The sequence below is a fragment of the Micropterus salmoides genome, unplaced genomic scaffold (genome assembly GCF_014851395.1).
Source record: "Micropterus salmoides isolate LMB-PRFRI ecotype aquatic unplaced genomic scaffold, ASM1485139v1 Ms_hic_scaffold_23, whole genome shotgun sequence".
Classification (NCBI taxonomy): Eukaryota; Metazoa; Chordata; class Actinopteri; order Centrarchiformes; family Centrarchidae; genus Micropterus; species Micropterus salmoides.
The window spans coordinates 10,185,307-10,199,717 of NW_024041484.1; positions in this window are offsets into that span (position 1 = coordinate 10,185,307).

Sequence of the window (14,411 nt, forward strand, 5' to 3'; positions counted from 1 at the left end):
CCCAAAAATATTCCCAGGGGATTCCACAGTTTTCAAAACCAGACAATTTCAGGTGTCCACTATTAGTGGCATGTTCAGTTTTAGTGTGTAATTATATTTTTTTGACAGGTTAAGACAAAGGGCGATCTACGGTAGCTGAGTGTGAAACACACAATGAAAACAAAATATGGCAGTGGGCTATGACTATCAACAGAAATCACATAAAAAACTACTCTAAAAAACATATTTACAAAAATAAACCCACAAACATAACCTGGTTACATACAGTGGATTATTGTAGTTTCATCAAACTCATGTGGAACTTCCCGGAGATAGCACAACTCAACACACTATCCAAGGAAGGTTAAAATCAAGGACAGCTTAGCTTGGTAGGGAATCTCAGCCATTAAACCTCTGTGGGGTCGTTATTAAGAAGTTAAATGGCTGGGATTCCGTACAAGTTATCCAGAACTGGAGATGTCTTCATCTGAAATGTCTTCAAGTATCTTCAACCAAGTCCACTTCCCATGATTTTAACCGTCCTTGGTTTACAATGACCTGGATAACTGAATTTGGATAACACACTGTCATTTATATTTAAACAGAGTTAAAATTATTGTAAAACCTGTACCATTTCAAGTAACGCAGTACAATAGCACGGTGTGGCTTCAAGCATGCTAACATTACCATGAAATTGAGTGCATAGAGCCCCAAATACTGGGACATGAATTTCAGTATTGCTTACTACTTTACACCATGGAGTCACAGCACGCACCACCCACGCTGCAAATCTCCAGGTTGTTTGCACGTACACAAGAAGAAAGACCATAATGCGCTAGGTGAAGTTACAATAATATTACTCAATGCTGCCACCTTGTGACCAAAGTGCACAACAGTAGGACTGTGACGGGCCACTTAACAACCTGCTCCACATTTTACTTGGACTTAAACAATGTTACTTTCAAAAGAACACATATATTAACATTTACACAACTTTGAGAACAATACAAAACCTATGAAAATTACATCTCAACAGATTTACATTAAACCCGGCTATATAAAGTTGAAAATATTTAAAATACTAAAGGTAGTACTTTCCAGCTGCTAAATACATTAATTACTGCACACACTTGAAATAAATTATACACTGAAATACCTGTACCATTTGTTAAACACTGCAATGACATCTCTCTCTCTCTCACACACACACACACACACAAAGTAAATGCCAGCTTTCATCTTCATCATGCTGAGCATGCTCACTCACCCAATATGTCATCTCTCCATCTGATGGCAATGATTGACATGAATGCTCTCAAGGTGTATCTGAGCGTAACATGAGCTACCAAAACACACACACAGGTCTCAAACGAGATATGGAGCATCTATGCGTTAACAGTTTTTCTATATCAAAGTGGTTATTTCCTGTAGGTTTTTCATCATTTTTATTCAGCATGTCACAGTAAAAGTATGTGGTTTTTTGAGAGACACATTTTCATATTAAAGTTTCAGTCTTGTTTATTGATTTGGAAAGACGAAAACTGAACATTTGGTGTCAGACACCAAATTGGGATATTTTTATACCTCTACCAGTGATTGAGACTAGTATCCGGGAGACTACATATTGCATCAGATCTTTTAGTAATTTATTCATTGATTGATTTTAATGACAGAACAAATCCAAATCCATGTTTGGTGCCTGAGAGAAGATGGACAGCTGCAGCGGAGGTGTTTAGTGGAGGGACACTGATGTGTTAGACCACATAATTACTTGGCTGGTTGCTTTAGCACAATAAAAACTCAAAATTATGTAACTGGTGCGTGTTTCTAAGCGAATACAAAATGTGATGAGGGCACAGGGGAATGTTACTAAAATGTCACAGCATTAGGAGTCACCAAAACATCAATTATTTATCTGATCCAAGAAACACACTTCTAATTCTAATTAATAGTTCAATCAAAGAGCACTAAATAAAATAGGCACATCACACTTAAAATATAATGAGTGGCTGTCAAATTCTCCAAAAATACACGTTTTCACAGTTCTATAAAGTTCTCATTCATAAAATCTATATTTAAGTGTATAAAAGGCCTTGGTGAGTTGAAGGGTCTCAGGTCATGGCAAAATCATGACCTCATGACCTTACAGTACAAGTGTCTGGAGTTGATAGAAAAACAAAAGTTAAATAAAAGTTAATGGTTTGAAGACAGGATATGGAGGAATTGTGTAGCCCAAACGGACTGACAGAGAGGACACACAATATCAGTTGCCTACTTCTTATCATTCTGACATTTTTACGTTGAAATTCTAATATAAATGTTATATATTATTTTTTCTTAATTCTTCTACTGCTACTACTACTACTCTATAATGTATGATACAAGCCCTGTTTTGGGGTAAATGCAAATATATAAAGCAAACATTTTGCAGGATCTATGGTAAGGAAAAAAATACTAGAACCAACCTTACGCACTTGTTCTCATAGATAATTTATACTACAAACTGACTGACTGGTGGTCTTGGCATCAAGAGGTCGGTAGTTCAGTTTCCAGTGAAATGTTGGAGTGAAACATTTGAAAAAGACTCAGGTTTCTAATTTCAGTATTCCGTGAGAATGAATACCTTGCAAAGTTTTTAGGTTCTATTCCTCCTCTTGGCAATTCAATCCAATCTGCCAAACAGCACTTGTTTTAATTAAAAACTTGTTTGAGGAGACATTTTTTGCCTCCACCTCTCTTTCAGAGAAATAAAAGAAGAAAATCAGTCAAAAGTTTCATTCTTACAAAAAAACGTTCTTGATGGATTGCAGGGGTCCCGTTTTAACAGGAGTCTGAGGTTATGTTTGCCTGTGAGCAAGAACACATTAAGCTGTCACATTCTGCCATATAAAGACAAGGTGGAACAGAATGGCGCTATGCTTAACCTTGACTTTTCTCTGTCCTTTCCTTGTATAAAGTCTAAAGGTTTCACTGTGTGCTCCTACGCTGCATGTTAAGCAGATCCAACCAGAGTAAACTTTACCCAAGTGCATCTTCTCCTACCTAATTGAGTTAGAGGATGCCATCTCCTTAGAGAACAGGACATTAAGCTTCCCTCTCAGGGAATGGCGGGGAAAGTAAATCACTTTTAATTAGAATAAACCTAAGATTAGATCTGGCCTTTCCTTCCCAGTCATTTGCATAGCTTCTCTCAGTACGATCCAGGCAACAGTGTCTGATAAGTGGGATTTGGAGACAAGAGCGGTTCCGGGGTTTCAAGCCAAAACTGCTCAACAGGTGATCTGAAAATGCCTGAAGGTGATCCCCTTTCTTTTTATTGCGGGGGTTGACTTCAAGGTTTATATAACATTTTCAAATCAAATCGAATCGTAATAAACCGGACTGGAAGTATAGACGTTTGGATGCCTTTCAAAAGTGGTCCTGGTTTGAAACTGTTGTTTCATTATTAATGTTTTGCTGGCTTTTTAATTGTTGATGAGAATATTTTCTCCATTCATTGTTTAAACATTTGCTCTATAAAACATCAAAAAAATGGGAAAAATACCCATCATTTCAAATTGCTCTTTTGGTCTGACCAATAGTGCTAAACTCAGATACATACAAATTCAGAACAGAAGAGTATAGAAAATCCTCACATTCGAGAAGCTGGAGGGATCAAATATTAAACAAATTTGCGTTAAAATAGACTTGTCAGTTCTGATTATGTTACATTTTAAGGATCTCCTCCATATATATGGGGCGGCTGTGGCTCAGGAGGTAGAGCGGGTTGGCCGTTAATTGGAAGGTCAGCGGTTCAATCCTGGTTGCATGTCGAAGTGTCCTTGGGCAAGATACTGAACTCCAAATTGCCTCTAGCGGCTGTTTCGCCAGTGTATGAATGTGTGTGAATGTTAGTTTCCGTTTGAGCACTTAGGCTCAGTGTGTGAATGTTAGTTTCCGTTTGCAGATGTAGTGTAAAAGTGCTTTGGGTGGTCGAAAAGACTAGAAAGGCGCTATACAAGTACGAAGCATTTACATATAATTAAAGACATAGAATGCTCTGCTTTAAATAATAATTTGTCTGATATGATATAGACAGAAAAATGTGGTAAAACTTCTTAAAAGCAACTCTTCTTCCTCATTGCATATTGGACCACAATTGGCATCCAAACTTGTTGTGATGTCACAAATTCCTGCTTGTATGTCCACGCTTTAAATTCAGATTAAAAGTGAGCAGAAACTTTCTTCCTTCAGCAGATTATTGTAAAAAAAAACTAAAAAGAATTTTTACCCTCCTTCAATCAGAAATTAAAATGGGAAGAGTATATATATTTCTTTACCCTCACCTTGGTCAGTGCACCAAACTACTCTCTCTCACACACACACACACACACACACACACTTTTAAGTCAGGGACAAACATTCTGTCCCACACAGCTGGGAGAAACTGAACACTGCCCTTATAAAACGCCTTCATCATGTACCTCTCACTCTCAACCCCTCTATCGCTCTGTCTGCCTCTCAAGTGACAGAGAGAGGACTCTCCCGCCTCCTTCCTTTTATTAATTAAATGAAAAAAGCCAGTCAAGTTATTTTTAGTTGAAAATGTTCCCTCCGTGACTTTATGTATTTGATCTTCAGGAACATCTCAAATAGGCTTAGAGGTTTGGTGCCTGAAAATGGCAGTTGGCAGCTGCAGAGATTTAACCTGCAACCTTTTTGTTTGGAGACAGACTTTCTCACTGTATGTCTGCTGCAGGGAGAGAGGAAAAGGAGTAATGGCAATGGAGTAAGGCGGGAGCATAAAGACAGAAAGGACGGACGGATGAAGTGGCACGCACAGAGCCGAACAGAACACAGGCAGCGAGTGAACCCCGCAGAGGAAGATGTGAGCGGACGTGTCCCAATCTCCTCTCATTCAGAGGTGACAGTCCATCTGTCACCAATGTAGAAGTCCGCAGGGGGATCAATGTCTGCTGAGGTGGCCAAACCAAAAGCTATCTGCATCCCCATTAGTATTCCTCTGCGGTGGGGCCCCGAGCCGTCTACTGCATTGGCCTCCTAGCGAAGCCGGCAGCGCAGGTGCCACGTCGATAGATTGATAAGACAAGGCAGACATGGCCCTGGAAAGCCCGCGACTGTACAAGTGATCCAACCCCCTCTGGGATAAACTTTTAAGATCTCACACAGGCAGCAAGCAAGCACTTTCATCCATACATAACACATGTAAATGCACACAGGGACACACACACTCACGAGTAGACACCCATGTGAACGCACGTATGCGCCCACACTGAGCGCTGATATGGACATCTTACAAGGATGAATGGCCAGCCTGCGAAGGACGGCAGGACAGCATAATAAAAGCCAGACGAGGCATTAATCCTCCTTGTGGGGTTCGCTGATGTTTGCAGCATTATGGCAGGCCACTAACATTTTTCACGTCTCCACTGTGTGCATGTGTGTGTGTGTGTGTGTGTGGTGGGGGATGAGGGGGTGGGGTGCTAGAATTAGAGGGCCACTGGTAAGTGTAATGCTAAATCACAACTATGTGCTTGGCATGTTGTGTCATCATTATAATACAGTAGCTCTGAGGTAGGGGGTGTTTGTTTGAATACAACACAGGTGATTCTTTTAAAGTTGCATGCAGCCTACTTGTTTAAAGGAATAATGAACACATCTTTCTCATATCTGTCAATTAAATATGAAGGTACAGCGAGGAGTCAGTTGACTCAGGTATGCATAAAGAATGGGAGCTCAGGCGAAAACCAGAGGTTATGTGCCAGACTATTTCTTTTTAGAGCAGTGATGTGCAAGGCCTGCAATCCTGGCCATCAAAGCGTTTGGCTCATAACCGCCCATAGAAAGGATTAAACAAATGAGATGTAATGTGTTAACTCGTGAACTTTAAGGGTGCTGGTAAAAGGATCTATACCCTTTGGAAGGAGTCAGGCTAGCTGCTCCCCCTTGCTTCCAGTCTCTGTGCTAAGCTAAGCTAACTGTCTCCAAGCTGTAGCTTCACATTCAAAGAAATATAAATAGATGTCATGTTTCTTTACTTTACTTACATAAACAGCTATAATGAGGGTTACTGTACAAGCGTAAATTCAATCACACAGTTATCACTTCACTTATAGATATAGATATATCAAGCTAACAAAAAGTGGTGCCAGTTGTCCTTTCACCTTTAATCTGTGTATTCTTTTCCTAAATACATAACAAAAGACATGATGGGAAATATGCTTAGATGAGGTGAGAAGATCAATAACACTCTGAGCTGTATTGATCTTTTCATCTAACTCCTGGCAAGAAAGTGAATAAGCACGTTTCCCAAAATGTCAATCATGCTAAGCTAACTGTCTCCTAGGCTGTAGCTTAAAATTTAGCGGACATACATGTGAGTGGTATCAATCTTCTCATCTAACTCTTGGCAGGCATTAAATATTTTCATAATTTACAGACTATACTTCTGAGCAGAGAGTTATTACTAGCCACTTACACATTTTTATTATAAATAAACATCCAATGCTGATGGTTATTCAAGCAACAAGAGACAAGGAGAGTAGCTAACCTTTTTGACTGAAACAGGACCATGGGCAGCAATACCTCTGCACAATTCTTGATTTTATTTTCTGGGCCAAGTTTGTCAGCCCTGTTAATAAAAAAAGCAAGTGAGCACTCCATTTTATGAGTGGAGATGACCTTTACAGAGCTGCGGCTACACTGACGGGATTTCAAGCCACCAATTAGCACTCTGGTTTCTGCTCTAGTGCAATCTCAGGTTTCAGAGAAAGACACAAATCCCTTCAACAACATCAGCATATAAAGTAGGAGGCACAACACACACGTGTACAACTCGGTCGGCAACAAATGGATACAAAAGGGCCTCTTCGAGTAGAGGTCAAATTGTATTCCATTGCGTGGCAAAGTGCGGTTTTACAATGGGGAGGTTTTGAAGACAAGGTATTTTTTTATGCATTTTAGCATGTGCATTAAAGTAAAGTAAGTAAGTAAAGTAAAATAAAAATATAAAAATTGTGCAGTCAAAAATGATTATAACATGACTCTACAAAACAGGCCAGAAGTAAGTCTTCAAGTCCGATTCATCTATGAAAAATGACAACACCAATGAATGCACACATGCACTGTGAGGATTATGCCCCAGAAAGTAAACTAACAATGTGGTCAAGGGCAAGCATAATAATGAATTGATTGTCCTCTGAGAGTGTCATAATGAATGTGAATCAGACTATGCAGTGTGCTTTTAACAATCAATAAGGCTATAAATTGCCACCACCGTCCAAGTGATTGATTATATTCATTTCTATTTAAGCATAATGCAGGGTTGGATCAATTATGAATATCTTCTATAATCCCATAAATAAAACAAACATCAAAGGTAAAATTAGGTTTAAAAAAAACAATGGCTCTCTGCTGTTTATGTTTTGGACATGAATGGAGGGAGAGAGCGGGGGGGGGGCACTATTTTGAAATTAATTTCCAAAGAGTTGTCAATATTCCTGAAGTGTGGCACATGCAGTGCCTAGCTATGGTGCTGCATTAAGCTTTCATGAAAGTGAAAGTTAATTAGATATGATGACTGAACTCCTGGGATCGTAATTAGCCGAACTGCGTGACTGCTCTCCTGTAATTAAATGTCATTTTCCCTCAGTTCAGTGAGCCTGAAAAAAGAAGAAGAAGAAGAAGAATACTAGTGCAGAAAATGTCAGTTACAACAAATTCACATGTGCCCTGTGGCCTCATCCCGGACATTTCTAAAACATGGGGCAAGACAGGGTGACAAAAATTGAGTTTAAGCTAGTACTTCACACTAACCTAAAAAAAAATGACCCCTAGCTTTGTGGTCTCACGCTGGTCTAACTTCATAGCTCTCTCTGATATTTGGATTGTGTTTTGGGGGGGTTGGACTGTGGACACTCAAGAGGTTTCAAATGAGTGTAAACACTCAAGGTTAAGGTGAGAAAGGAGAAGAGGTCATATCTGCAGGCGAGAATGAAATGTCGGATTCCTTCTACTGTGCCACACTGGCAGGTGTCATATGTGGATAACCCCAGGATAAGAGAAAAGAGTCATGAGACAGGAGAGGGAGCAGAGAAGAGAGCCAGCCCAACAGAGTACACGGCAGGTCTCTTGTCATGTGTTAGAGGAGAAGAGTCAAACCTGCAGGAACCAAACTAGTGACTGACACCAGAGGACACACTGTAAGGGCGAAGGCGACAACAGCAGCAACCCGCAACCCACAACCCCTGCTGCAGCCACTATCATACTGTATACAAGTACAAAACCACATCCTAGACTAGTCTATTTTTGTATTTTCTACCACCAACTATCTTTAGAGGTAAACCAGAAATGTTGCATGAGAGGAATGGTGAAATGTCATCTTTAATAAGTAGTTTATTGCATAGGTTCGATCCTGTGACCTTCTCACCTTGTTTTGGAAATCTGTTGTCATAAGATATCACTAAATCCTTGACTTTTATTATTAGGTACAACTAGACAAGATGGTTGGAGTTCATATGACAAATATATCCAGCATAATTGGCAGCTATGAAATGCATCACTATTCACTGGAGATCTTTTTTGCCAACTCCTTCACAAGGTTTGTTTGAGCTTTTAGATTACTTGATGTTTGGAAATTTGCCACATGAATGTTGACTTTCAGAAACATTTTAAAAAAGAGAGAAAAGAAATCTTGGTAAATAGACATTCGTCAGGCCCTGCACATTGTAGTCCATGTTATGTGTGGATTTGTACGGATAGTAATTCCTTAATAATCTCAGTGGTGGGTAGGCATTGGCAATGTACCAGTTGTTCTGTTGTGTATGTGATTAATAAAGACAAAAAGTTAAGAAGTTAAGAAAAACAGTGTATTACCTTTTCTTCTTTCTGTCCTTTATCTGGGTTTTTTCCCCCCTTGATTTAGGATGACCAGTACTGTGACACGGATATGATCCCTCATCGGCTTTCCACCACAGCACATTTTCAATTGAATGTAGCCAGTGTAGGGTAAGTGCTTCTTTCAATGCACAAACTTGGCACTCCAGCAGCGTATCTTGGCAAACTAGAAAGTCAGCTGAATGTCCGTGGGCAAATACGTTATCTGACACACAAATCATGGCTGGAACCGCTGGAATAGTGTTGTGTAGCCCAGTCCGAGCCACTTTGTTTGTTTCCTATTTACAGAATGGACAGCTAGCGGACCATGAGGAGATATTCGCTGAATAAAAAAAAAAGTGTATTGAAATCACATTGTATTCTTTGGTGTGTATCCTAAACTTTTCAATATAATAATGTAATTCTCCTGTATGTCTATTTCTGAGTGCACTGCGTATGTCTCTGAGGACGCATTCATGAACGCATGCATGAATGCATGGATAGTGAATGTCATTGATAGGAACACCCACAGGCTATGTTCTCTATAATAATCACTCATTTTCCTGTTTCTACATAGTGCGCGCTCTCTGATGAGATATCATTGACAGTGGAAGAGACAGTGTGAGCAGGGAACCTAATTACCTCTGCCCGATGGACAGAAAATGATCACTGTCAATGTAATAAGGCTTTCACGTATTTGCCTGAGAAAAAGGCTCCCCGTAGTGTTTTGAATTAGAAAAACGGCAGGTTAAAAACCCATCTGGGTGTCTGACTCAACCACTAATGCGGAGTCACTCCAGTCCTCATCTCTATGCTGTTGCTACCTGTGAAACAATCTGCATAGGTCACGGGCCTGGGTTAAAAACCTTTTTCATGTCAATGACCCCCAGACATGCTCCAACACCACTTTAGAATACTCATTTCCCTTTGCCAAAGTTTTACTGGTTCTACTTGAGGGAGGATAACTTTTGAAAGATCGAGACGTCCAATACACAAGTCTATAACCCTAAGTTGATGTTTTTTTTCCAAATTTTTAAGAAGGTGTAAACTCATACGACGTATTAGCACAAAAGTTGGAGGGCTGCTCATCTGGGGTGAACAAAGGTGAATGAATTAGATAAATGTTTCATTCTATTGAGAATGTACATTGTTCTTTTTGTGGAGGGTGCAAAATATATTTTACATATCAGGTCATAACTGCTGCTAGAGTTAGCCATGCAGCTAACTTAGGGGCCCTATTAGCTGACAAAGTCCGGAATGGGCATCAGAAATGGATCCAAGAGAAAATATATACGAAACTCAAAATTATACTGTACACGGTAAATTGTGATTAATAAGTCATAAAAATAAAGAATATTTTTCATGACAGTTAGTCAGTGAGTACCAATAATAATCTGGGCAGTCTGAATAACCCGCTGCAGAGCTGTCTATTGCTCCTCTGTAAAGGTTAACAAGAACTTGCCACGGGAATTTTGCGATGTTAAATTTTTTTTAAGAAATATAGCCATTTCTGTGATTTCTTAATCAGCGTGGAGATGTGAGATGACCATGACAGGTTCTCTGTGATTCCCAGGAACCTAAAACTCTTTAGTTAGTCCACCTCAGCTCCACTGATGTAGACAGAGTGTGTTTCTTTGTCTCCTTTTTCCAAAAATCAGCTACTTGGTTTTGCTAAACTCTCCAAATGTTGTATTAGAGCTGTTTAAAGTTTTGGCTTTTACTGAAGCAATCATTGGAAATGCATTGTATTTGTCACTGTGGTTAGCAACCGTTTCTCAAAAATGCATCTACAAAACAAGAAAACGTCACCAACGTAACAAATTCTACTGTATCCTATTCTTTTGTGGAAAACAATGCAAGATGGAAAAAGACCAATTACTTCTTCTGATGACTTTGATGACTTCCTTATCAAAACAATGCGAGTTTGTTTGGCTGCACTGCAAATAGAAACACCTACTACAAAGTAGTTGGTCAAGGAGTGCTTGTTACAGAATCAAAATGCATTCACTGTTACCCACAGTAACCACATGTATTGACAAATCAACCAGAACTAAAATCTTCAGGATTATAATTTAAATATAAGAAGTAGCATAAGAACCCTGGCGAAAGGGAAGAGCCATTGAGCTATAGAGCAAGTATTAAGGATCCATCATCTGAATATTATTCCAGGAGTCTTTTATGGGTGCTTTAAATTGGACGATTTTATGACTGCAGCAGTCTATGTAATATAATCACATTAAACTCCCTAAAAGAGCCTCCTAAATTCTCCTTATGGTTACCTGATCCCTTATCACCATTGACCTGAAGTGGAAAACAAACTGCTGAGATTTTTCTGACTAAATCTTTCCGCTGTCATCATGAACGATGGCAGCATGCCAACCAACCAGACTGTGACCATAACAACTCAGTATAGTCTACAAGTTCTACAGAGCAACAGTTGTCTGTGACCTTTCCTCTTCACCACAGCTTTCTATTGCAGCATCTGTGCACCAGCTATACTGCAGCTTTACATCGCTGCCTGCCTATCTGACTGCCCGAGGGCACTTAAGGTGTCTACTGCTAATTCCACCTGAGCCCTTAATTACCTCATTAATTTAGGCTGACAGGTTAGCTTAAAACCCCTCTGTGATCCCCAGGCTCCATACATGGACATTAGCCACTGAAAGGGAGGCCATAACCCGATCCCCTTTTTTTAGAGACCCTTAAGTGTTTAACAAGGTTTATACCTAATCCACAACTTTATCTTTATGGATCTTGGCCTGGTTTTTCATAAGCAGCTTGATTGGCTTACAGTTCAACCAACATCATCTTGCTTGGCTACGCTGGTAAGTCTTGTCTGAAAGTGGGTTTTAGGCACAGTACACCCAAAGTGGCAGCTAAGCTAGGATAGCCCTCCTTATGAAACCATCAGTTGAGGATTTCCACTTTGGCTTTAGCTAAGCCATCTCCCATCCGGATCCATTCTATAAAGATGGTCACCGAAGGACAGAGAGCAAGAGAAATACAATGGCTTGAAGCCTCCTGGAGATCCTATCTAGACAGAGGAGTAATAAGGAGAGGGCTGAGAGGAGGGTTATATTGGTCTAGCTGGATGGCATGAAGGAGGAAGGATGGCCATCACACATGTCCAGCTTTGACTGAAGATGGGATTAGAGAGGGAAATGGGGGAGACAGACAGACAGAGATAGAGGACAGACACAGAGGAAGTGATAGTGAAGGAGAGCAGGAGAGGGTGAACGAAGGAACGGCGGAGAAGGAGATTGATGGCTGACTAGTCCTCGCTAGGTGATTCCCCCCCCCCCCCCCCCATCTCTCCAGACGAAGCCGGCGTCCAGGAGCCTCCACTTCTGCCACAGAGGAGAGAAATGGACAGATGGTGATGGTGATTATACAGGAGGGAGGGAATGGTTGAATAGAGTTGAGGAGAAAAGGATTTATTCATATTTTATTAGGTAAAGAAAAAGTATGATAAAAAGTATGAAAAGGTTTAATGATTTTTTTAAAAACAGGTTATTTTTGAAGTCCCTCGTAGAATTGTCTCTAACTGCTCATTTATGTTTTTGAACTGAAATACACTGAAACATGTCACAAGTGAAATTGACAACAGCTGAGGTTCTTGGCCTCATGTGCAGGACAGAGCAGCTATCTGGGCTAAATGGCATGATTCCATCTAATATGTAAAGCGGTCATTTGTATGTGTTGCCATATTTGTGGTATTTTGGGGTAAAGTGATTACTCAGTTAAACTATAGAACAGAACAATCGGACAGTTTCATTGGTTGAACTGAGTGCACTCAGCAACATTCAGGAAGTTAATCTATTAATTTATCAGTTTTGGCAGAATTACATAAGCTCTGACTGTAAATTGTCTGGATTTCTGTACTGAAAACTGTAAAATACACGAAACATATATTGAGCAAATTAAAGTTTAACCCTTTAGATTTGAATGAAATCAAACCACATTTTTGATGCTATTTATAGTTGACATCTTTACCACAACAACCGGAGAGGCCGGCTGGATGTTCTGCCAAATTCTCTGAAACGCCTTTGGAGACGGCTTATTGTAGAGAAATGAACATTCAATTCACGGGCAACAGCTCTGGTGGACATTCCTGCAGTCAGCATACCAACTGCACGCTCCCTCAAAACTTGCGACATCTGTGGCATTGTGCTATGTGATGGAACCGCACATTTTCGAGTGGCCTTTTATTTTATTATTATACACAAATACCTTGCAGGCTAACAGAAACCATGAGTAAGCAGCAAGGTGGTCCGCCAAAGCCAAATACCTACACAGAGAGAGGTAGGGCCTGAAAAGTCAGCTGAATGTGAAGAACAAGAACTGAGCCAACACATACGCTCTGCCATTCATCAGATACCCCGCTGGTATAATAAAGTGGCCAAAGGAGGAGGTAGAGGCCAAGAAAGCTTCTCACAAAGCATGGACGGTTTCACCCATCCAGCATTTTTATTTCATAATTTGGGCCTGAGGAGGGTATCAAGTCAGTTGAAGTCAAAAAGCTCAAAACCAAGTGAAGTAATGAGTCATTGATGTTGAAGCCAAAGTGGAGTTACAAGTGTTATTTGATTTTCTTTTTTTTATCAAGTCTTAGGTCACCATATTTGTGACTCGGGTCCACACCGCTGTTATTGGTACTGGCGGAGTCCACCATTCCCTTGCTGGATTCAGATCTAACGTATAAGGGAAATCTATATATCTAATCTACTATCTACTAATGTTATTGTATCTGCAGTGAAAGATGTCTATGCTGCATGATTCCACAATAAGGATTTAATACAGATAAACTATATGGAGTGACTATAAGTGCTATACAGCTGAATTTCTTTTATTAGCTACAAATACAGTATTTGTTTTCACACGTTATCATTACGCCGGGCTACAAAGGCTACAGCATGGATGACCAAGGTCAATGCACGATAAAGCATGTATGATGTATGACGTAAGTCCTTGATTTTGTTCAGATCCAGTGTACTTTTGTATAAAATGGCCGCTACATTTCTACCACAACGAATTGGATATGGACTTTATTCTCTCGTTGTGTCAGATCGTTTTACTTTGGTGGAGAGTTAATAAATTTGCAAGAACAGAAATTTGTCACTTGAGTGGCAGTCAATACATTTCATTATTCATCCTTTAAAATATATCAATTAATACAAGAGATAAAAACATGTTCACACTTATGAAAAAGAATCAGACATGTGTTACCAAACACTACATTAGCTACAATTTTAAAATAGCTTGTACAAACATGCCCCTAAAACCCTGTTTCAGAAACACTCTCAACACAAAACACCTAGAGGCGACAGGAAATGCAATAAATGGAAAAAGATGATAAGAGATATGAAAACTTTTCTATACTAACTTTGCAAAACTAGGCCGGAACTAACACCGAGCAATAAATCATACCAATTTCCACCAAATAACTTGATAATAGTCAAGGCTACCCTGTGAAAGTACAGATGAAGCCCAGTATGTCCTTCCCATACCTGCAGGCTCACCTCCCATTCTTTAAAAAACATTGAATAAACTATACTTGC